At 38.3% G+C, this 25,911-nt stretch overlaps 1 pseudogene; it reads right to left on the bottom strand.

The window, feature by feature from the left end:
• Positions 1-747: 747 nt before the first annotated feature.
• Positions 748-24,874, bottom strand: LOC118039904 (cysteine--tRNA ligase 2, cytoplasmic-like; annotated as a pseudogene).
• Positions 24,875-25,911: the final 1,037 nt, after the last annotated feature.

The raw sequence follows: 25,911 nt of genomic DNA, 5'->3' as shown, positions 1-25,911 counted from the left end.
GGTAGACATAGGTTTTTTAACAGAGAAAACAAACGTAACTTGTACACATAACTAGACAACTACTTCAATGATAATAATAGAAAAAACCCTAACCTATTGATTTATGAATCCATTCCTATACATAAGCATCTTTTCTTCTTCTTCTTCTTGTTCGTTTCTAATCCACAAATAGATCTATTAGGGGAGTTGGTCCTCCTTATTGACACAAATCTCTTCACTACAAGATCGCATTGATGTCTTTTTTCTTTGTACAGCAACTAAATAATCGTAGTTTACGTGGAAACATTGTAAGATGTTTGTTAGAAGTTCAGTCATAATAAAATAAACCATAATTATTTTTCATTATGCAGCTCAAGGTCTACTGGAACTTTCAATAATAATAATAATAAAAGAATATATTAGGAAAAATTATGTAGCATGGCTCTTCCATCAGTTACATGTATAAGAAGATGCAAGGCTATTATTTTTCAAATAAAAAAAAATATATATTTTTATTACTATTTTGATATATTGATATTAAAAATAATTAAAAAAAATAAATTATTTTAATATATTTATAAATAAATAGTATTTTGAACCACCACCATCACAAACAAACTTTAAGTAACAACAGGGAGATGGTCCAGCTGAAGGAAGTTGAGGTCTTACAGCTTTGGGCAATTTGCTCAGCCTCGTAATTAATCACAGAATTTTCTAATATAAAAACTTTCAAGAATTTTAAATTCCATATGATAACATAAGCAAGCATAATGCCCAAAAGGAGAGCAGTCAATTTCAAAACTCCTTTGAGTTGCGTGTGTTACAAACAGATATTCCTGTATTGCCTCATCACATCACTTTTCCTATATAGTTCACTTGCAGGCTCATTTCATTTTTGTGCTACATAATAGGAGGGTTTTTTGTTCTTGTTTTTGGTACAGGGCTACTTAACAGGAGGTAAACATAGGGTTCTCAACCTTCCTACATTGTATCTTGATCTAGCAAGCTGGAAAGTGCAATTTCTGGGCGCCTGCGACCACCTGAACCCATGACCCGCTGTCTACTCACGGGGCGATAATGTATGAAAGCCCCTCAATGTTACAACATAAACCAGTGCATAAATTGAAACTATAAATATTTCTTGATTCCGAATTGAAGTGATCTAAAACTGTAGCAGTCATCGCAGCCAGAAAAAGGCTGCCCACTGTCAACTTGATGCAGATTGTGGTGGCAGCATTAGCTCTTCCACCGCTGTCGTTGCCTGCTCTTCTTTCTCAACCGGAATACAAGGTCTCCAAAACGTTTCCTTCCCCTCATCCATTAGTGCGATGCCCTTTGCAGACAAATCAGTCCTGATCTGATCACTTTTCTTGAAATCATGACTTTCCTTGCCACTGCTCTGTCCTCAATCTGACATATCACATCATCTTCTGTTAGTCCTGCTTATCAGTGGCAGAAATTATGGATAGTAATGGCTGCACTACCATAATTAGTGCATTAAACTATATATATATATATATATATATATATATATATATATATATATATATATTAGCTGTTTATATTTTCTTACCAAAATAAATTGTATAGCAACTTTTATTTAATAAAAAGGATCCTCATGAAGAGTTAATTGCTTTGGCTGGTCTTTAAGAAAATCATTCAATTGATACTCCCTTGGAAGTGAATGTTAAATATCGTTGTGATGATGGTGATTTTCTATCTAATCCCTCCTTATATAGGCACCTAGTAAGGAGTTTAAACTATCTCACTATCACTCATCCTGATATTTCTTTCGTTGTTCAACAAGTTAGCCAATTTATGCAAGCACTTACACACTTTCATCTGGCGGCTGTTCATCGTATTGTTCGCTATTTGCATAGCACTTTTGCTCGAGGACTTTTCTTCCCTGTGGATTTTTCTATCCGTTTGGTTACATATAATGATGCTGATTAGGCTGGTTGTTCTGACACTTGCCATTCAATTACTGAGTGATGCATATTTCTTGGTAACTCTCTTGTTTTTTGGAAAAGTAAGAAGCAAGATCGGGTGTCTAAATCCTCCACTGAGTCTAAATATCATGCTATGTCCTCTGCCTATTCTAAAATTATTTGGCTTCGGGAACTTTAGGTGAGCTTGGATTTCCTCAAGTTGAGCCTACTCCACTTCATGCAGATAATATCATAATACTAGTGCCATTCATATTGCTGCTAACCTAATATTTCATGAGCATACTCAGCACATTGAAGTGGATTGTCATTCTATTCGTGAAGCATATGATACTCGTGTTATCTCTCTTTCACATATCTTTACTACTCTCCAGACTGCTGATGTGTTCACTAAGGCTCTCTCCAAGCACCAACATCACTTTTTTATTGTCAAATTGATGCTTCTTAGAGGGTGTTTGGAAGTGTGGTAGCGGTTGCTTTTCAAATAGCTTTTCATGCCGAAAAGCATGCCAATAATGTTTTTTCATTTTTTAAAAATTATTTTTGACATCAGCACATCAAAACGATCCAAAAAGTACAAACCGTACTCAATTTTAGCAAAAAAAAAAAAAATTTGAATTTTTTCAAAAAGCCGGTTTGGCCGCAATGCCAAACAGGCACTTAATCATCCAACATCATCAATTTGAGGGGGGATATCAGTGGCAAAAATTATGGATCAAAATTATAAAAATAATGGCTGCAATTATGAGATTTATTTTACCATAATTAGTGCATGCATTAAATTGTATATATATTCCTACCTATATTAGAATATTAGCCGTTGGTGTATTAGCTGTTTATATTTTCTTATCAAACTAGATTGTATAGCAACTCTTATTTAATAGAAAGGATCCTCATGAAGAGGACATTCAGCCATTTACTCAAATTTGTTACTGCTCTCTTCAATGCTTTATCTTTTAACTGCTGCAAAACCTGATCGGGGGAGTCTAATTTTTGTTAAAGAATTTCAACAGGAGAAAATTCAGATTTTATGAATCATTAAAGAAGAAGAATTGGGAACTTTGCATGTGGCATGTCCCAAGCCTGGAAAAAGGAGGAGGGTTGGAGCAGGTTGTTGAACACACAAGAAATTGCAAAATCTCACCTCATAGCAGGTGCGAGGAAAATGTCCAAGAATTTTCAGAACTTCCATAACTTCTTTCTTGATTTCGGCAAGGGACCGAATCAATGACAATTGCTGTTTCTTCTGGCAATTATCAAGGAAAGAAGAGCATGTAAATCTCCATATATGCACACAAAAGTGCAGATACACAGTGAGATCATCAAACCTTCAGCATGCCCAAAGAACTATTTATGAGCTTCAATGCTTCTTGGAAAGCACCAGTCAGTAAAGGTGAAGTGTTCAAATCATCTGACATCGTCTCAAATTCTTCTCATAGCCTAGAAATGCATCTTTGGGCATCAGCTGCAATGGCAACCATGTTACCATTCTGTCCCGAGCCTTCCTTCAGGCTTTCTGCTTGAAATGGCAATAAAGCTTCCTCACAATCTTGCAGTGTCTATAATCACAAAATAACAATAATATACTTGAGGTGTGACTACTAACAATATCTAAGCATCAGTGTCCGAGTCTGTCACTGAGGGTGCATATGGGAGGGGGTGGTTGAGGATGCGAGAAGATGGGGTGGGCATTCATGTGTATGCTTGTGTAGTGATGATGGCACTACAATTACCAAAATCAAAGCACAATAATATGGGAAACAAACAAGTTATGAATGAAGCATATCAAGAAAGGAAAATAAAGAATAGGTCATTTTAAACCCTAGCAATCATGTTTCTTGTTCTATGGAGATTCTACTTCCAATAAATAGCTATCCTGAAGCAATTTAGTACTCTATTTATTATACCACGAGGAAAAAAATTTACTGTACAACTCAGGAAAACAAGGATTACTTGTAGATCTAACTGAACAGAACAGCTCCAATAAAACTAACTTGTGAAAAAAGTTTGGCCTGGATTTCAACTTAGGAAGACACACTGTAAGTTCAATTAATTCTAGGAAAAATAAAGGTAAATCAAGTGAAAATGTTCCCGCCTACATAGGCACGCACAATTGACAAAATGACACCCACAAACATATTTTCAAACAGGAGGCTCTCCATGACTGGTTAAAGGCACAGAAACTTTGAAATGAAAACTTAGGGGAGCGGGAGCATCCATAAGCTTCAAACCTGATAAATGTAGAAGACAGCGTCTGATGCACCTTCCAGCTGCAAAACAGAGTAATTGAGGGGAGAGCGGTAGCGTGCGCACTTATCAAGAAGTGTCTCAAAGCCAGAGGATGGTACCATTCAGTAATCTACAAAAAAGTTGTAATGGGAATCTTAAGCAAATAAAATCAATAAGGCTGAAACTCTTTATTTGAAAGAAAATGCAAAAGAAAAGGAGCATCAATGATAAAAACTGATTGCCGATTACCTGGCGGATTGTGAAAAAATGACCCAATGCTTTTGACATTTTCTCATTGTTATTTGTGACATGCCCAATTATGCAACCAGTAACTCACGCTGCTCTCTTCACAAGCAGCACAGCTCTGGGCAATCTCATTCTCATGATGTGGAAAAATCAAATCAATCCCACCACCATGAATGTCAAATTTGAAAGTCAAGATAATGAGCACTCATTGCACTGCATTCTATGTGCCATCCTGGTCTTCCAGGACCCCATGGACTCTCCCAACTTGGATCACCTGGCTTTGCAGCCTGCAAAAACAAGTAGACATCGGATATGGTGCAGTGCAAACAAATTATAAATTTCATGTATCTTGTGAGATTTATACCTTCCACAATACAAAGTCAGCAGGATTATGTTTTCTCGAGTCAACAGCAACACGTTCCCTCGCTCTATTATTTTCCAGCCTCTGCCCAGATGACTGGCCATAATTTGGGGATTTATCATCCGCAAAGAAGACATCTACCTCCACCACGAATGCACAGTCATTTTTTATAATCTGCATAAATTATTGGTGTCCACTTCAATACAAATGGAAATAGAACTTGAGGTCTATCATCCAATAACCTCAAAATAATCAATTTAAGAAAACTATATCAATGCATGGCCTGCTCAAAGGGGCTAAAAAAGTGCATCAGATGTGAGCAGTAAATAAAAGGCATGAGGAAAGTGAGTCACGCACCTTTGAAAAAAAAAAGAAAAAGATTCCAGCACATACACAAGGGAAGAAAACAAAAGGTCACAAGTTATCACAATTAATTATTTTATTAAAAAGCATTGTTCTATATGGTTTTATGCAAGTCAAAGTTCTACATAAGCTATTTAACTAACTTCATTTGGGCATAACAAGTTACCAAACTTCAAAAGTATCAAACTGGTTTAAATATTCAAAGGCTAAACAAGTTTGAGAAATTCCCATTTATCACAAATTGATTATGAGGACCATCACAATTTAATCGCTGCACCTTGACTCTCATTCCCTGTTTGTAGATATGCTATTACCATTAGTCAATAGAAAGAATATAAAGATTAGTGGCTTCCACAAAAGTAAACCACTCAGAATTGCAGTTTAAAGTTTAAACCTGATTAATTCTCTCTTTAATTATTGAATGTACGCTGGGTTCACTGGACATTTGGCAGTTAAATCTTTCTTGTTCTCTCCAATGTGGAGAGAACAGACCAATTTGGAAATTTGGAAAAGAAAACAAATTGAACTGCCTTACCAACCACTCGGTACCAAGACCAAAACACCAAGCTGTCTAATTTCTACAAATATCAAAATATGCCCTGCGTGGAGCACACACAAGCTCACTACCACATAGAGAGAGCGCAATAATCTAAGCTTAATAAACAATTAAGTAAAAATGGTAGGGAAACCATAGTTTTGAAACCCGGCCTGGCTGATCGACCCGGGACTAGAACCAGGCCGGGTTGAAGAAAAAACAAAGGAAGGAAAAACCCGGTGTGACCCGGTCAAAACCCGGCCTCAAACCCATTGACTTTTGTTTTTTTTTTTTACTAAACCGACGTCGTTTTAATTTTTTAAAAAAATGACCTAGCCGACCTGGTTAAAACCCGGAACCCGAACCTTGGACCGGGCCGGGTCTTAAAACTATGGGGGAAACAACCTGAGTGATCATGTCCTTAATCTGTTCCATGTGATCAGTTACATGTGGCTGGTGAGTGAACAAGGCACTGCAGTTCAGTAATGTCAACAAGATATTCTTCACAAAATCGGCTACTTAAAGGATCTTCACCAAGCTCATATGCCCGACAAATTATCTGCAAAGACAGATATGGTGAATTTTATACAGGAAACTAGCCAAAAGGAGATAACATTGATGGATGTATGTATGTTTATACACAACGATATGGCTGTGCCGTACAACAAATACACACATATATTATAGTACGAGGAGTGACCTGAACATCATCATTACGGTAATAAAGCCTGTAGTAAAATAAATCATTGGGGAAAACTATAAGAAAACGGGAGAACAAGGCAAATCTTGATGTTGAGGCATTAAACTTCATGCCAATTTAATCATGTAGAAGATTAACATAGAACCATGAACAAGAGGCAAAAACTTATGGCAGAGATCACACATTTGTACAATGAAACAATGTACACATCATTGACTAACACTCCACAAGAAGACTTTATTCACAAAAACCATAAAAGTTATATATACAAAGAAAGGCTTCATTTGGGGAGGATAAAAAAAATGTCTCAAATTTAAACAAATGCTGGAAATAAAATGATCTAGAGTTCTTAATATATTTCACACACCTTTTGTTCTTTCAAATCACAGAATCATGGAAGCTTTTTACTATATTAGCATATTTAACTTGCCATACAATGCATTTTCCTTCTATTTCAGCAAGAATCAAGAAATATTCCAAGACCAAAAGAACGTGAAATTCCACAAATCTTTACCAAATTGATGCCCAGCAATGTACAATGAACAAATGCAATAATGTGATGGCTGCGACTGTAAATTTCCAGTCAGAGCAGCAGTCAAGTTGATATTGCCGGAATGAAATTCTCACCTTGTCATCAATATCAGTGAAATTTCAAACATAAGTAACTTCATAACCTAGGTGTTGTAGGTATCTGCAGTTGCAGTTCAAATAAAACAATAGCATCACAAGATTCAATGATCAATGATTTATGCATACATAATAGTCAAGTGCAGAATATAGAAGTGAATGCATAAAAAGCAAAAGGAATGCCCAAGCTCCACGCACATAATGCAGTGTTGAACTTATAAAACAAAAAATAAAAATAAAATAAGAGTGCATGACCAACCCAAAAGGGCTAATGCCACATATTAGTTAAGAGGCATCAAGCAACAATTTTAACATGGTATGAGGTAGCCTAAGTGATGAAGGTGTAAACAGGTGGTGAAGAGAAATTTGACAGAATGAGGAGCTACAGAGAGAAGGTGGGGACTGAGAGAAGAGAACAGAATGATATTCTTGCTATTTCACGTGTGCTGCTTGTTACAACTGCCTCTTAATATAGGCATTATGGAAATGAGCTAAGTTCTTGTGTATCCTATTTACATTATTGAAACGGTGTGTATTAAAGGTAGACTTGAGTAATGCATGTGAATAAAACGGTGCGTGTGGTTGTAACAGAATTCTAAACTGTTTGTAACTGCTTTTCCCTCCCTTATTTTCTTTAACCTAAATCTTCTCGTATCAAGTCTTCATCCTTCAAAATCACCTTGTCCTCAAGGTTGAAAGTTGGAAACCTTTCCAATGGATTAAAACCTGTGCAGCAGCTTGTGCCCCCCGTTTGATCATCCTTCGATCCATGATTACTTGAGGTTGTAGCAGAGGCTCTCTTGAACTGTCAGTTAAACTGTGGTATACCATTCGATTACCCCTGGTTCTTTTCAAGAGAGATACATGAAAAACAGGATGGATAGTGGATGAAGATGGGAGGTTAAGCTTGTATGCGACTTCCCCTATCTTTTTTATGACAATGTAGGGGCCATAGTATTTGGTAGCTAGCTTGTGGTGTGTGTCACACCCCCACAAAAAATTATAAAGGCACGACATCGGCTGGCGATTTTCGTTGTGTTCTAAGGATTTGGTTCTTTGGAGTCGCCACCTAGTATTTGGTCACTAGGAACCCTAACTGGTCTTTCAGAGATTCTAAGGCAAGGGACTGGTTGCGTAAAGGGAAGGTACTAGCACCCCTAATACGCCCTACCTAAGGTAAGCTGCTTGGTGTTTGGTTTGCTCCATAGTCTATGGTGTTGGTGTCTTCTAAACCCGTCAATTTATTTTAGATAGAAATCTAAGGAAATTCCATGTGCTATGAAAGTTCGTTTTTTCCTTTAGTATTTCAAAAGTCGGTGACTCGTAAATCGCAAGGAAAAGAAGAAAAAAAAGAACGAAGAAAATTTCACAGTTACATAAAAAACAATTTTATACTTTTCACGACTCGTAAACCGTGGAGAAAAAAAAATTAAAATTTTGAAATGTTCTCGATCGCAACCAAAGCTTCTTTCAAACATGTGCGTTGATTTATTACTCCCGATAATATTTTGGATGTTCGTCCTTTTAAGGATTTCTTCATCCAAACATTAGCGGTGAACAATAACCACAACTTCTCCTCCCAAAATAAGATTTTTATAGTTTTTGGAATATTGGCCAATACCCTTTGGAGTTTTACAAACAGGTTGTAAAATCCACAAATGCAAGAAAATGATTTGTGTTTAAGAAATCCATGCGAAAACACATTTTCAAAACTTCCAATATTTTTTTTTTTATATATAAAAAAGAACATTCAAAACATGTTAGTGTATTGGCCGTATGCATGAAAACAAAAACATTTTTTTTTAATAAACATTTTTTTTTTTTACGAAAAACCGGGTATTTTAAATGCTAGATTTCTATTTTTACAAATAAAAATACACATGCCTTACCCGGTTACTGTTCAAGTGAATTAAATTTCACTTGAACAGTAACAAAATGCAAAAATGCATGCAAAAGCTGGGAATAAAAGGCTTACCTGCTAGACAACGGCTGGAGGCGAAATGGAGGGAGACGACTGGTTACTGCTCGCGAAAGACGTCCCTGCTCTCTATTCCCGGTGGAGCCAGGTTTGCTGCAGTGCTGGACGTGTTGTAGACACGGTGCTGAGGAGGATAGACTTCTGGTTTCTTGCTCTCTTTTTCTGTTTTCTTGTGAGCTGCCGCTGTCTCTACTGAGCAGAGATGGTTACTGCTGCTATGGCTGGCAGGCTCACGGTAAGAAAAGGGGAGTGAGGGCTGGTGCTTACGGGGGATATGGTGGTCATGGTTTGGGGAAGATGGTGTGGGTGTACATGGGCTGCTGGTTTGAGTACAAACAGGGGCTGCTGAGGGAGAAGGGAAGCTTGTGTGCAAAGGGAAAGTCTTGGCTGAGAAAGGGGGAGGAGCGGTGACGGCTGTTGTGGAGAGGGAGAGTTGCGCCGGCTGCCTCTTGGTTGGGAGAGAAAACCGTGAGTTTGTGTTCAGCTAAAAAGGGAAGGTCTTCTGTGTGGGAGCTGAGGGAGGAGAAGAAAAAATCTGCAGAAATTGGGCGAAAATGCTGGTTTTTGGCTGACTTTGGACCCGAATTTCTCGCCCCTCAGATCATCAAATTCGACTCTATTTATAGGCTGTGGAAGAGGGCAATCTTTTCTATGTTATGGAAAAATTTCAACCCTTGATTCAGTTGGGAAGCATCTCAACCGTTCGCTCAAAGTGTGCACCTCGAGCTGCCAAATTTGGCAGCTCAAGGCTGCGAACTGCCCGAGGTGGCCACTTTGAGCCACTCAACGGAGCCGTTTCTAACTTTTTCGACCCGACCGGACCATTCTCCGGGATAAAGGGGTTGCATGTGAACATGTTGGTGTAAGGTTTGTCGGATTTGGAGGCCACACGAGCCGGAAAACTCGCCTGGAAAGCAGCCACTCAGGCAGCGTTTTGAGGAAGAAAGTGAACAGTAAATTAAGGCACATTTTCCAAATTGGTCCCTGGTTTCGGATTTTCTCAATTAAATCCCTAATTGGCCCTTAAACTTCAATATTTATGCAATTAAGCCCCTGATTTGACTTAATAAATTCCTAAAAATTTATAATTTGGCCCCAGAACTTTAATTTCTTCTAATTAAAGCCCAAATTGACTTAAAAAATCAATTTTTTTCTTGCAATCAAATCCTTTATAAATTCAAATAAAAATCCAATTAAGTCCATAAACATCCAAATTTGGGCTTCTCCTCAAAATTTAAATTTTCCTTCTCAACAGGGCCCCCATCCTTCAAGAATATATACTGTCCAAAAATCCATCTTTGTATTTTTAACCTCCTTGACCAATTTTTCTGACCACTTTCTGGGCGCTTCTACTCCTGTTATTTTTCTAGCCCCTTTTGGCTATTTATTTTATTTATTTTTTGTGGGGACCCAAAAATGGTTACAACAGATGCCCCTCTTTATAAAGCTTACGGAGCAGAGGTTTTGCGCAGTAAGATTTATAAAGATAAACCAAAACTGAACTCCTGAAACTGATCTGGTTGGAGCTTGATCGCTCTGAAACTTTGTCTTTATAGCAATCCTCCTCAACCCAAAAACCATGATCAAAATTTAGTCATCTCGAGATCCCTTCTGGCGATCTCCTTTAACCCCAAAAACTTGGAATCCCATCCGGCGATTCTTCTTAACCAAGGCTAAAATATGAAGTCCCTTCTGGCGACCTCCTTTGACCAATATCGAAATGCGAGATCCCTTCTGGCGATCTCAATCAACTTGGAATCTCATCTGGCGATTCCTTTACTCACAACCAAATACAAAAATGTGTGATGGTCTCATTGTATGGGTGACCTACCCAGAAAAAAATAATGCTGGTCTCATTGTATGGGTGACCTACCCAAGAAAAATGCTGGTCTCATTGTACGGGTGACCGACCCAAGAAAAATGATGGTCTCATTGTATGGGTGACCGTCCCAAGAAAAATGCTGGTCTCATTGTATGGGTGACAAACCCAAGAAAAACAATGGTCTCATTGTATGGGTGACCGACCCAAGAAAAATAATGGTCTCATTGTATGGGTGACCGACCCAAAAAAATAATGGTCTCATTGTATGGGTGACCTACCCAGGGGGAAGAATTCTTAGTAAACTCCAATGCTTTTCTAAGAAATGGTTTCAATATGAGGTCCCTTCTAGCGACCTTCCTTGATGAATGTCGAAGTATGAGATCCCATCTGGCGATCTCCTTTAACTTGGAATCCCATCTGGCGATTCCTTTTATTCAAAGCTGAAATATGAGGTCCCTTCTGGCGACCTCCTTGGATGAATATCGAAATATGAGATCCCTTCTGGCGATCTCCTTTAACCAACTTGGAATCCCATCTGGTGATTCCTTTTTTAACCAACATGAAATACGAGGTCCCATCTAGCGACCTCCAAATAGTGAAACATGGGATCCCTTCTGGCGATCTCCTTTAATCATCTTGGAATCCCATCTGGCGATTCCTTTTAACAAACATGGAATATGAGGTCCCATCTGGCGACCCCCAAAATAGTGAAATACGAGATCCCTTATGGCGATCTCCATCAACTTGGAATCCCATCTGGCAATTCCTTTTATTAAAACATGAAATATGAGGTCCCTTCTGGCGACCTTCATCGAAATACGAGATCCCTTCTGACGATCTCAAACAACTTGGAATCCCATCTGGCGATTCCTTTTTATCAAACATGAAATATGAGGTCCCATCTGGCGACCTCCAAATAGTGAAATGCGAGATCCCTTCTGGCGATCTCCATCAACTTGGAATCCCATCTGGCAATTCCTTTTATTCAAACATGAGATATGAGGTCCCTTCTGGCGACCTTCATCGAAATACGAGATCCCTTCTGGCGATCTCAAACAATTTGGAATCCCATCTGGCGATTCCCTTTTATCAAACATGAAAATATGAGGCGGTCCCATCTGGCGACCTCCAAATAGTGAAATGCGAGATCCCTTCTGGCGATCTCCATCAACTTGGAAATCCATCTGGCGATTCCTTTTATTCAAACATGAAATATGAGGTCCCTTCTGGCGACCTCCATTGACGAATATCAAAATACGAGATCCCTTCTGGCGATCTCAAACAACTTGGAATCCCATCTGGCGATTCCTTTTTACCGAATGCTATCGATGTCGTTCTTCCTGGTGGCAGGGTTTAAGAATCCTTATCTTCTCTTCTTGTTGTTCTTAGAAAAAATCAACTCAATGATTCTTTCTTCGTCCATAATCTTGTTGGAATGCACTAAGATCTCCTCCTGTAACGATCCAAAAAAAACATACATGCAATGATTTATGATTAGATGCAATGCATGCATTCGTACCTGGTTTTGAAACATAGGCCCCATCCTCATCTTCTTGTTCGTGAGACTGCCTCTCAACATGAGCTTGCTTTTGAAATCGTATGCTGGATTCATCTCTCGTGTTGCCTCCTATCATATCTTGTGGAAGAAGTCTTCGACTTTCTTACAAGTAGCCCCTTTTTTTTCTAAATTTACGACTTGTCCTTGCCTCTTTGTCATGCTTTTGTTAAATGCTTTATCTTTTTCAAATCTACGGGCCCTCATCCCGTTTTGAAAACATGTAAAACCTTTCAGGAAATAATCTTTTATTGCCCCCTAGTGTGGAGTGCAACTATATGTCAAGAAGATCTGATTTGGTGCTCTCCAATTGATGGAGTCATCTCTTTAGTCATGTGTAAAAAGTTCTTTTAAGTAAAAGATTTCAAATGCTATGAGATCATATGTTTTAATATATATATATATATATATATATATAAAAGGCTCTTTACAAAGAGAATTCATGGTCAGACTTTAATTTTGTTGATTGGGAAATTACGAAATACATCAAGCGTAATATTTCCTTATAGAGTCAGAATTCACGGGCCTAAATAGATCTTCTCCATCCATTCTAGATAACAATTAAAGCTTCTCCAAAAAATGGTTTTTGTACCACTAAAGGGCCCTCATTGTTTGGCGTCCATTTACTCTGACCTTCTCCTGGTAAAAGACAACATTTTCTTCAATATAAGATCTCCTTCGTGGAACCCTCAAGGTCAAATCCTCTTGTTGTATGATTTGGCCATCCTTCTTTGATAAAGTTGATGATCACAGATTGCGGCTATCCTCTTTTCACTTATCAGATTCAATTGTTCACATTTAACCTTGTCCCATTCTAACTCTTCTAGCTCAAAGTCTATCAATACTCTTAATGAGGGGATTTCAACTTCTAAGGGTATTACCGCCTCCATTTCATATACCAACGTATACATGGTGACTCTTATTGAGGTTCAGATTGCAGTGGGGTACGTGTGAAGGGCAAATGACAACATCTCATACCAATCCTTGTAAGTGAATACCATTTTCTAAATAATCTTCTTGATATTTTTGTTAGAAGCTTCTACCGCACTATTCATCTTTGGCTTGTATGGCGAGGAATTGGCATACTTGATTTTTTCATTTAGCGCAGAGTTCTATTATCATCTTGCTATTGAAGTTCTGGCATTATTAATTTTTCTAGTGGACCATATCGATGGATCAAATATCTTTCCATAAATTTCTTCACCACTTTTTTTCACGTCATCGAAACATCTCAACAAAGTTTCGTCAAATGATTTCTTATACAAAGTTTCCCCATCAAGATAGAAATCCGTTGCCAACCTCCTCAACGTCTTCTTGTTGATTTTTGGATGCCCCCACGGGATATGTATGGTTTTGGATGAAATTCTTGATATCATAGTACCAAGGGTTTCCATCTATTTCTCTTTCAAACTGAGCAACAGTGAGCTAAGTTATTTCTTATATCAATGTGTATTGGTTGTACCTTGTGCCCAAAGTCTATTCTAACCATAGAAGCTGGCGTGACCAAAACATCAAAATGGTTTCATTCCCTTCCTAGATGAGTGAACTTTATTTCCTCAAATTCTCTAGCCCATCTAGACAAGTATTCTTGGCAAGGTCTCAACTTCTCGTCCTTGGTTTGCCCTTGTCCTTTCACTTGACAAATAATCAAAATCGAGTCTCCAATACACATATATCTTTCTGATGTTTAGCTCTAATGCAACCTCTAAAATGCAAGCTTCAAACTTAGTTGTGTTGTTAGTGTACCCAAATTGCGACTTAACTAAAACCGGATTACTGTTTCTTATTAGGAAAGATTAGCACTGCCCCACTCTATTACCACAACACCCTCAAAGTACATAATCCAACAATCTGATTTCCCTTACTCGACTGAAAGCATATTTTTATCCAAAAAATTAAATCTTAACAGCCCATAAACTTTCACAACATGGTCAGCTAGGTGATTGGCCGATGACATTCATGGCTTTCCTTGTCATATATACTATGTTGTACTCAGCTAGTAGAACTTGCCATTTTTCAATTCAACTCGATAGATAGGGGTGGATTCAGTAGGTATTGCTTGATTTTCGTGAAAGCTTCCTCACATTCTTATTCCAAATTCCAAGATTCTTCCTCCTTAACAATTTGAAGATGAGGTCATAAGTCGTGGTTAATTGGGATATATAAATTGAGCAATGTAATTCAAACTTCCCAAGAACCTCCTTACATCCTTCTTAGTCTTGGGAGTTGGCATAGGTTGAATAGCCTTTACTTAATCAGGGTCCACTTCTATCCCTTTGTCACTCATCATAAATTCCAACAACTTCCTAGATTTCACCCCGAATGAACACCTTGCATGGTTAAGCCTCAACTTGTACTTTCTTAGTCTTTCAACTAATTCCTTCAATATTTGGTCATGATTCTCTCCCTCTCTAGGTCATGTCATCCACGTATACTTTAATCTCTTTTGCATCATGTTGTGAAATAAAGTTACCCTGGCACTTTGGTAGGTGCCCCAAACTTTCTTTAACCCAAACGGCATGACCTTGTAGCGGGTTTCCAAGTTTGTTCATGTTGTTCGTTTTTGTGAATCCCCTAATGTTATTTTCCTACCATTCTTCCTCTTCTACAACTAATATGGATTCTTTAAAGTCCGGCCATTCATTCTCAGTGTAAAGTGCAGGTGTAGTTATGGAAGATTTCGTTTTGAAAAGAAAAAATGATGTGTAAAAACACCAAGATGAACTTTTGAAAAGGCATTTTGGAACCTCGATTTAAAAAGTTGAAAAAGGAAAACAACACCAATATCATGATCAAACAAGCATTGTTGATTAAATCACCAAATAGAGCTTCTTGGGTCTCCCAATTCTAGAACATCTCTCCCTTTATGGATGCAAAAAGATATTATGGAGCATACATCCTAAGGATAGGCTCTAGTTCCTTTATGTGAGACATTGGGTAGGTTTACTACTGGGTCTCTAAAAAAGGGTCTCTTGCTGTTCCAGTGATCACCCTCGTAAAGGCGATATGGAGGTCCAGCAGATAGTGGATGGCACGTGTACCAATCACAATCAGTCTAAACACTCAGCAAAGAGTTGGGGTTTACACAAACTTAAACCTTGACTCAAGTCATTAAGGCAAGCTGCTAGTCCCCCACTTAACCTTAAAGTTACAGGTGTGTGCCCTCATAATATAATAACAATAATAAAGTGATGCATGACCATGCCATGTACGATAGAATGTAAAGATGTATGCTAAAGCTTTTAAAACAAAGCATCGTAAGAAAAACAAAAACCAATAACACATAGCCTAAACAAACAAAAAATCAAGCTTAGTCCAAGGGTCCCCAGTGGAGTCGTCATTCTGTCACACCCCCACAAAAAATTATAAAGGCACGACATCGGCTGGCGATTTTCGTTGTGTTCTAAGGATTTGGTTCTTTGGAGTCGCCACCTAGTATTTGGTCACTAGGAACCCTAACTGGTCTTTTCAGAGATTCTAAGGCAAGGGACTGGTTGCGTAAAGGGAAGGTACTAGCACCCCTAATACGCCCTACCTAAGGTAAGCTGCTTGGTGTTTGGTTTGCTCCATAGTCTATGGTGTTGGTGTCTTCTAAACCCGTCAATTTATTTTAGATAGAAATCTAAGGAAATTCCATGTGCTATGAAAGTTCGTTTTTTCCTTTAGTATTTTCAAAAGTCGGTGACTCGTAAATCGCAAGGAAAAGAAGAAAAAAAAAGAACGAAGAAAAATTTCACAGTTACATAAAAAACAATTTTATACTTTTCACGACTCGTAAAACCGTGGAGAAAAAAAAAATTAAAATTTTGAAAATGTTCTCGATCGCAACCATAAAGCTTCTTTCAAACATGTGCGTTGATTTATTACTCCCAATAATATTTTGGATGTTCGTCCTTTTAAGGATTTCTTCATCCAAACATTAGCGGTGAACAATAACCACAACTTCTCCTCCCAAAATAAGATTTTTTATAGTTTTTGGAATATTGGCCAATACCCTTTGAAGTTTTACAAACAGGTTGTAAAATCCACAAATGCAAAGAAAATGATTTGTGTTTAAGAAAAATCCATGCGAAAACACATTTTCAAAACTTCCAATATTTTTTTTTATATATATAAAAAGAACATTCAAAACATGTTAGTGTATTGGCCGTATGCATGAAAACAAAACATTTTTTTTTAATAAACATTTTTTTTTTTTACGAAAACCGGGTATTTTAAATGCTAGATTTCTATTTTTACAAATAAAAATACACATGCCTTACCCGGTTACTGTTCAAGTGAATTAAATTTCACTTTGAACAGTAACAAATGCAAAAATGCATGCAAAAGCTGGGAATAAAAGGCTTACCTGCTAGACAACGGCTGGAGGCGAAATGGAGGGAGACGACTGGTTACTGCTCGCCGAAAGACGTCCCTGCTCTCTGTTCCCGGTGGGAGCCAGGTTTGCTGCAGTGCTGGACGTGTTGTAGACACGGTGCTGAGGAGGATAGACTTCTGGTTTCTTGCTCTCTTTTCTGTTTTCTTGTGAGCTGCCCTGTCTCTACTGAGCAGAGATGGTTACTGCTGCTATGGCTGGCAGGCTCACGGTAAGAAAAGGGAGTGAGGGCTGGTGCTTACGGGGGATATGGTGTGGTCATGGTTTGGGGAAGATGGTGTGGGTGTACATGGGCTGCTGGTTTGAGTACAAACAGGGGCTGCTGAGGGAGAAGGGAAGCTTGTGTGCAGAGGGAAAGTCTTGGCTGAGAAAGGGGGAGGAGCGGTGACGGCTGTTGTGGAGAGGGAGAGTTGCGCCGGCTGCCTCTTGGTTGGGAGAGAAAAACCGTGAGTTTGTGTTCAGCTAAAAAGGGAAGGTCTTCTGTGTGGGAGCTGAGGGAGGAGAAGAAAAAATCTGCAGAAATTGGGCGAAAATGCTGGTTTTTGGCTGACTTTGGACCCGAATTTCTCGCCCCTCAGATCATCAAATTCGACTCTATTTATAGGCTGTGGAAGAGGGCAATCTTTTCTATGTTATGGAAAAATTTCAACCCTTGATTCAGTTGGGAAGCATCTCAACCGTTCGCTCAAAGTGTGCACCTCGAGCTGCCAAATTTGGCAGCTCAAGGCTGCGAACTGCCCGAGGTGGCCACTTTGAGCCACTCAACGGAGCCGTTTCTAACTTTTTCGACCCGACCGGACCATTCTCCGGGATAAAGGGGTTGCATGTGAACATGTTGGTGTAAGGTTTGTCGGATTTGGAGGCCACACGAGCCGGAAAACTCGCCTGGAAAGCAGCCACTCAGGCAGCGTTTTGAGGAAGAAAGTGAACAGTAAATTAAGGCACATTTTCCAAATTGGTCCCTGGTTTCGGATTTTCTCAATTAAATCCCTAATTGGCCCTTAAACTTCAATATTTATGCAATTAAGCCCCTGATTTGACTTAATAAATTCCTAAAAATTATAATTTGGCCCCAGAACTTTAATTTCTTCTAATTAAAGCCCAAATTGACTTAAAAATCAATTTTTTCTTGCAATCAAATCCTTTATAAATTCAAATAAAAATCCAATTAAGTCCATAAACATCCAAATTTGGGCTTCTCCTCAAAATTTAAATTTTCCTTCTCAACAGGGCCCCCATCCTTCAAGAATATACTGTCCAAAATCCATCTTTGTATTTTTAACCTCCTTGACCAATTTTTCTGACCACTTTCTGGGCGCTTCTACCTCCTGTTATTTTTCTAGCCCCTTTTGGCTATTTATTTTATTTATTTTTGTGGGGACCCAAAAATGGGTTACAACAGTGTGGATGAAGCATAGATCTCTGTCTGTAAGTTTGTAATTTTAAATAGACTGAATCGCCTACTTCCAAGACCCTGTCACTTCTCTTTTTATTGGCCAGTTGTCTCATTCAATTCTGTGATTTGGTGAGGTTGAGCTTGACTGTTTGCAGCAATTGTTTCCTGGTAGTGATCAACTACTTCCAAGGGTGAATCTTTTGGGAAATAAGGGATGTGTATGGGTGGGGTAAAACCATATATTATTTTGTATGGTGTAGTTTTTGTGGCTATATGAAAGTTTGTATTATACAACCATTCACACAGAGCCAACCATTTGCACCATTGTGAAGGATTGTCGCCGGTCATACACCTGAGGTAGCCTTTTATGCACCTGTTGACCACTTCTGTTTGGCCGTCAGATTGGGGATGGTAGGTGGTGGAGTAATGGAGATTAACCCCTTGTAAGGTGAATAACTCTTGCCAAAATTTACTAAGGAAAATGGTATCTCGGTCACTTACTATGGTTGTTGGCATCCCATGCAATTTGTAGACTGAATCCATGAAGGTTTTGGCCACTGTAGTAGCTGAATACGGGTGTGAAAGTGTCATAAAGTGGGCATACTTGCTGAACCGATCCACTACTATAAAGATAACTTCCTTGCCTTCTGATTTCAGGAGGTTTGTTATGAAATCCATATTGATATTTATAAAAGACGTTGTTGGCACTGGAAGGGGTTGCAACAACCCATGGCTAGCCACGTTTTCTGTTTTGCGAAGTTGACAGGTGGGGCGTACTTTGACATATTGCCTGACCTGTTTCTGTTGTTTTTTCCAGTAAAACATGTTGGCTATCCTTGCTGCAGTGATTGTAGAACCCGAATGTCCTCCTAAGTATCATGATACATGGAAATAAGTTGATGCTGGAGTGTTGGATTGTGTCCCACCACTAGTTTGCCTTTTCTGAAAAGGTAGTTGTTGCTCCATTTATAGTGAGGGTGTGTAGCCGGGTCCCTCATTAGATCCTGGATGATAGCTTGGATCCTACTATCTTCTTGTCACAACTGTTTGAAGTTCTCCAATACTAGAGTCTCTATTGTTGATAGAGTGAGGGCATGGAGTTCGTTGCTGGTTATTCTAAAAAGAGCATCTGCTGCAACATTCTCCCTTCCACTACAAAATTCAATTTCGTAATCAAACCCCAGTAGTTTTGTGAGCCGTAAATGTTGAGAGGGAAAAGGTAATTTTTGATCTAGTAAGTATTTCAAGCTAACATGATCGGTTCTGATCTTGAAGGATCTGCCCCACAAATACTGATTCCACTTGTGTACTGCCATTATGATAGCTAGCATTTCCCTCTCATGTAGATAACGATTGTTGCCTTGGTCCCAAGGCCTTGCTAATGAACGTAATTGGATGTCCTTCTTGCATTAGTATTGCTCCAATACTAGCACTTGAAGCATCAGTCTCTACAATAAAAATTTTGCTCAAGTCGGGTAGTGCTAGGACTGGAGGGTTCATCATTTCCTTTTTAAGAGCTTCGAAGGCCACCGTTGCCTCTTGGTTCCGACCCACTGCATCCTTCTTTAGAAGCCTGGTTAGAGGGCGACAAATAGTGTCATAGCCTCTTACAAAACTTGCGATGGTACCCCGTGAGCCCCAAGAATCCCCTCAATTGTTTGATGTTCTGAGGCAGTGGCCAATTCTTGATGGCCTGTAGCTTCTCTGGATCGGTCGTTACTCCATCCTTAGAGATAACATGGCCTAGGTACTCCACCCTGCCATCACAAAAAACACACTTGCTTTCTTTGGCTACCAATTGGTGTGACCTGAGCAGCTCATAGACGGCCTGCAAATGTGCTTGATGCTGCTTGTAGGATTGAATGTAAGTCAAAATATCGTCAAAAAACACAAGAACAAACTTCCTTAAATAAGTTCTAAACACCTCATTCATCAAGCTTTGAAAGGCAGTTGACGCATTAGTGAGACCGAAAGGCATCACTAAGAATTCATAGTGGCTATTGTGTGTTCTGAATGCTATTTTATGGATGTCTCCTGAGTTCATTCGAATCTGTTGGTAACCTGAGCGTAGATCAATTTTTGAGAATACTGATGCTCCTGTCAGTTCTTCTAGTAGCTTTTCAATCAGGGGAATGAGAAATTTTTTTTTGATAGTTAGTCTATTGAGAGCTCTATAGTCAATACACAATTGCCAAGAAAGATCCTTTTTCTTAACCAATACAACCGGTGATGCAAATGGGCTATGGCTTGGTTAGACTGTTCCTGCTTCTAACATTTCAGAGATTAGTCCTTCCGCTGTATCCTTTTGTAAGCTAGAATACCTATAAGAAAGAAGGTTGATAGGTTGGGCTCCTTCCTTTAAAGGAATGGTGTGGTCATGAGGCCGACTAGGTGGTAATTCAGCCATAGGAATGGAGACATCCTGATAGAGGTGAAGTAGCTGTTTGAGGGCTACCTTTTCTTCTTTGATGAGATTCTTTGCAGTGATTGATGTTGCAGTATCAAGGGTGTCCTGAATCATCATCAAGCTGCAGAGATTGATACCTGCAATGCTAGTCCTATTGCTCAGTAGACCACTCATCTGACCGAATTGGATTGATTGTAATTTCACTGGTTCTTCTCCCCTTAAGGTGGTTCGTTACCCTTACCATTGAAAACTCATCCACATGTTTTTATAATTGCACACAATGTCTCCTAGGGTGGCTAACCACTGAACCCCTAGGACCATGTCACAGGCCTCCAATTCCATGACAAATACATTAGCCTCACAATGCATTCCTTGCATTTTCCATCAAAAAAATTTGCAAATAGAAGAACATAACATTTTTCCTCCATTGTCAGCCTTGACAGTTACTGGGTTGATGGGGGTTAGAACACACTATAGTTGGCTAGCAACCCAAGTATTCATGAAATTATGAGTGCTACCCGAGTCTATCAATATAAAGATTGGTAGTTTGTCTACCCTACCTGTCACCTTGAGAGTGTAGCATCCTAGAACCCCTTCTAATGCATTCATGGAAATGTGTGGATCTGTGTCTATCAACACCCCTGGTTCTTGCCCTGATTCTACCATATTGTCTGCATCACCTTTATCATCTCCTACTAAGCATATGGAATAAAGCTTTCGTGTTTTGCATTTGTGTCCTGGTGTAAACTTATCATCACACCAAAAACACAAGCCCTTCACTCTTCTTTCTTCCATTTCGGTGCTCCGAACGGTTCGAGTGGGCCTTCTCATTTCCATTATGTGTTTGAGGGGTGGGTAGTAACCCTGGTAGAGTAGACTGTTGAGGGTTTGATTCAAGGAATTTATTAGGTTTGTAAGAAGATTGTTGCTGGTTGGGGGCCTGATTGTTGCCAAAAGGTGAGGTTGGTTATTTGCTTGGCTGTTTATGGGAATGTTTTTAGAGGTTTGTGTTTTCTTGTAAACGGGACAGATTATAAGCCTGGTTAAGGGATTTTGGTTCAAACATTTTTACCAAGTTTTTGATTTCTGTCTCAAGTCCTCCAAGGAAGAAAATCAAAGCGTACCTTTCATCAATCTCGGTTCTATTCCATATGATATCAAAATTCTTGATGTAAGTCTCCAAATTGCCTTCTTGCTTCAGATCTTTTAACTCTTCCAAAGGTTCTTTATGGCCGCCAAACCTTCCACGTATTCCTTCTAGGTCACTAGCTGGCCACCCTTGCTACGCATGAAATTTTGATGCCAATATAATAGGGTCATACCATCCAAGTAATATGAGGCCAGTTTAAGATTCTCTGCTTCAAGAACTTTTTCCATTTCAAAAAACTGGTTACACTTGTACAACCATTTATGTACATCTTCCCTTTCGAAGGATGGAAAATCTTGTCTGGGTTTATGGAACTTGTAATGTCCAATATGCTGCCAGTCATTCTTGTATAACACTCCTTCTTGACTGTTGCGAGGATACTCCTGGTTGGAGCTGGACTCTCTTGTAGATAACTGTAATTTCTGTAGTAAAGTATTCCGCTGAAGTGAAATACCTAAAATGAGCTCCTCCAACCTCAAGAGGCATGTGTCGCTAGACAGTTGATGTTGTCCTTGTTGTTCTAGCAATTTTTCCATCTTGTCATTCCACAGACCTTGCTCCTTAGCTATTGTTATTACCCCTTCCAATTTCTTTATATCTTAAGACCTAGTGTCATGGGTCATTGTTCAGGGTCCGAAGATAACTGCTTTGATACCACTTGAAAAAAGTGTAAACGGGTGGTGAAGAGAATTTAATAGAATGAGGAGCTAAGGAGAGAAGGTGGGGACTGAAAGAAGAGAACATAATGATATTCTTGCTATTTCGCGTGTGTGTTGCTTGTTACAACTGCCTCTTAATATAGGCATTATGAAAATGAGCTAAGTTCTCGTGTATTCTGTTTACATTATTGAAACGGTGCGTATTAAAAGGTAGACTTGAGTAATGCATGTGAATAAAACGATGCGTGTGGTTGTAACAGAATTCTAAAATGTTTGTAACCGATTTTCCCTCCCTTATTTTCTTTAACTTGAATCTTCTCGTATCACTAAGTCAAAGCTTTGAGGTGCAAATTTGACATGGAGTTGAAGTATTGAACTGAAACATCTTTTCTGCTCAAACCTAGAAAGTATCAAGAATTTGTCCCATAGCAGCCAGAGTGGAAAGGCTACTAGAACAAAGAGATTACTTAGGAAAAAAACTGCTTCCAAGGACCATCAACCACTGCTGCATTGCCAAATAGCAAAGTCTCTTTCTAACGCACCTTTAGGTTCTGACTATAACAACTAAATTTCTACACAGGAATCACAAGTTAAAAACTATTCATATACTTTCTATCAAATGATTTATTAGAATTATATGGAAAGCCAACATTGACTAATACAGGTCAATACTTCAAACAACGAGTTTGGCATTGAATTTGGTTAATTCACGATGGAAACCAAAGAACCAAGACCAAGGTTCTGGAAAAGCAAGGCCAAACACGCCTACAGTGGCATAATACCACTAATTACTCAGATTAACACATCATGATTCTCTTGGACAAAATCATATTTTCTTTCACGAATTGTCCATCACTAAACTAACTAAATACCATAAATGCTCAAAACATAAAATCAATAAATGCATAAACATCAGGTTAATTTCCCTATATCAGCGATTCTGAGTTTTTCCCCTGTTTGCCACCAGACATCATCTTAGTCAAATCAATCAATGTCCCTAATAACAAAAATTAACATCATATTCGTAAAATGCAGTTACAAAAGCAGGTACTGGTGTGTGTTTATAGTTTACAGATGAATTAGCAGCGCAAGCATGACAAAGGTGGCTGAAATAATAGGTGGTAACACCACAAACATACATAGAAATCTTTCCAGGAAAATTGGGCTTGAGTACCTCCTTTTGTTGGGCTATTAAATCATACAGTTTGAGACCATCATTTTTCATTTTGATCTACGGACACCTCTTGACAAGGACAGTGAGGTTCTGTGGTCAATGTCTGCTCGAAACTTTGACACCTCAATGGCAGACAATGAGAAGATGTGGTAAGAACCGGAAAGGAATGGTTATCTGCTTGACTATTGAGGGTAGCAATGTTCGGTCTAAACGGAAAGAAACGACCCAAATAAAAAGCCCGCCAGGATGGGCCTTGAATTATTCTCGAGTGAGAATTGAACTTAGAACAGGCAAAGCATAGCTAGGACAAGAAACAAATAGAAATGGAATGTGAATTTTATTTATTTATTTTAATTCTTATTTAATATGTTCCATTTTGTTGTGGTGTGTTTTAAATTCTAGCATGGCTCACTTCATGCGACTTGATGATCAAGTATTGGGAGACAAATTTGTATGACCTGGTAATGAAGTATTATATCCTGCTCGTTGACCAAAATATTATGTGAGTTGTTGGACAAGGATTTTGGTTTAGAGTATTTTCCTATTCTGTTGTAGACTTGTCTACTATAAATAAATTGCATAGAATAGTTTGATGGAGGAATTGTGTGAGAGAAACAGAGTGACGGTATATACATATATAGACGCATGTATGGATAACCAATTTTATCATTTTCGGTGGACACGAAATAAACATTATTTATGGCACAAATTGCAATCATGTTGGTCATTTAATTTTGAAGTCTGTTCGTGCGTTCGTTAATTACATCTCATATCTCATAGAAAAGAAACCCACACGCTGAGTATCCTAATTTGAAAGAAGGAAGCGGAATTGGATGCAAAAATACAGAATTTATAATCCAAGGAACGCCCAAACTCCCTACAGTTGTTTTAGACTTTGTACATTAAGAAAAAAAAAATCCTCTGTTAGCTGCCCTAATTAAAATAATCAAAAAATAAAAATCAACCAATCTCCAAAATTCAAAATTGCATATATAAAGAGTGCTAATGCGTTTATATAGATAGATAGGTAGAAATGGACAGACCTTAATAAAATGTCAAAGGCAACAGCGGTGCAAGCGTGACCGAGGTGACTGAAATCATAGGAGGTGACACTGCAAACGTACATGGAAACCTTGCCAGGGATTTGGGGCTTGAATACCTCTTTTTGTTGGGTCATTGAATTGTACAGTTTGAGCTCGTCTTTGTTTGCCATTTCGATCTACGCACGCCTGGACAAGGACGGATGAGGTTGCGTCGTCTTGTTGATGCTCTCTCTGTGGCTTTTCTAAAACCCTCCACGCCTGACGAGGATATCATTGTGACTGATTCCTTATGATATGATCCGGTGAGAAGGAGTCAAAAGTGAGTGTAAGAAGTTTCTTCTGCTTTTTCGGTGTTAACGGAATGGGCCTGGCCCAGATAAAAACCCCATCAAATTGGACCTTATGGAAATGGAATTGAGGTTTCTTTTCATTCTCTGCGTCTATTACTTTCTGTTTTGTTTCTTATTTTAACATAAAGTTTGTTTCACTGAGAGTGAGTTAATTTTTGTATTTAAAACGTGTTTTTAAAAAAATTAATTTTTTTTATAATTTTGAATTATATTTAATAATATGATGTTAAAAATAAATTTTAAAAAATAAATAAATATTATTTTAAATATATTTTTAAATAAAAAATATTGTAAAACATAATCACTCTTGTAATCTTAAACGCTGCCGCAAAATACTTCTCTATGGATTCCTTTCTGTCTTTCCATTCCTTATAATAGTAGTTATAAGATACTAAAGATTACGAGATAATTGTAGCAGTGTGATGATGTGATGGTGATAATTGAAATTGTTAGATATTAAATTAATATTCATAAAAATATTTTTTATATTAAGAACTGAAAATATTTTTAATAAATTAATTAATTTTAAATATTTATTATATATTTTATAAGAAACAAATATTCAAAGAAATCATTTTTTTTTTATGAAATACTCCAAGCTTCTTCTTCTTTTTTTTTCATATGCGGTGTCTTACAGCTGATCATTTTCGGTTCGATTCGGTTTTTACCCAAAAAAACAACCAAACCGGAAAAAAAAAAAAAAATTCCGTCCGGTCCGGTTTTTTATCCAAAAAACCGAACAAACCTATATACATTTTCTGGGCTTTTTTCTTTTTTCTGCAAAATAGTTAACCCAAGACACAATAACAGCAACAAAATCAACATAGCAACAGCAGCAAAATCAACACAACACAAGTTTATAGTAGCAAATATTGAAATTACATTTACAAAACAGTAAACTAAACTGCTGATCAGACTGGCGCTCAATAATTTCCTTTGCAAACTCTGGATCCACTAGAAGGTTAGCAAGATCAGGATTCCTATCATATGCCTTCTTGATCCAGTCCAGAAATACAGCT

The sequence above is a fragment of the Populus alba genome, chromosome 8 (assembly GCF_005239225.2).
Source record: "Populus alba chromosome 8, ASM523922v2, whole genome shotgun sequence".
NCBI lineage: Eukaryota > Viridiplantae > Streptophyta > Magnoliopsida > Malpighiales > Salicaceae > Populus > Populus alba.
This window is presented reverse-complemented; position numbering and strand designations above follow the sequence as displayed.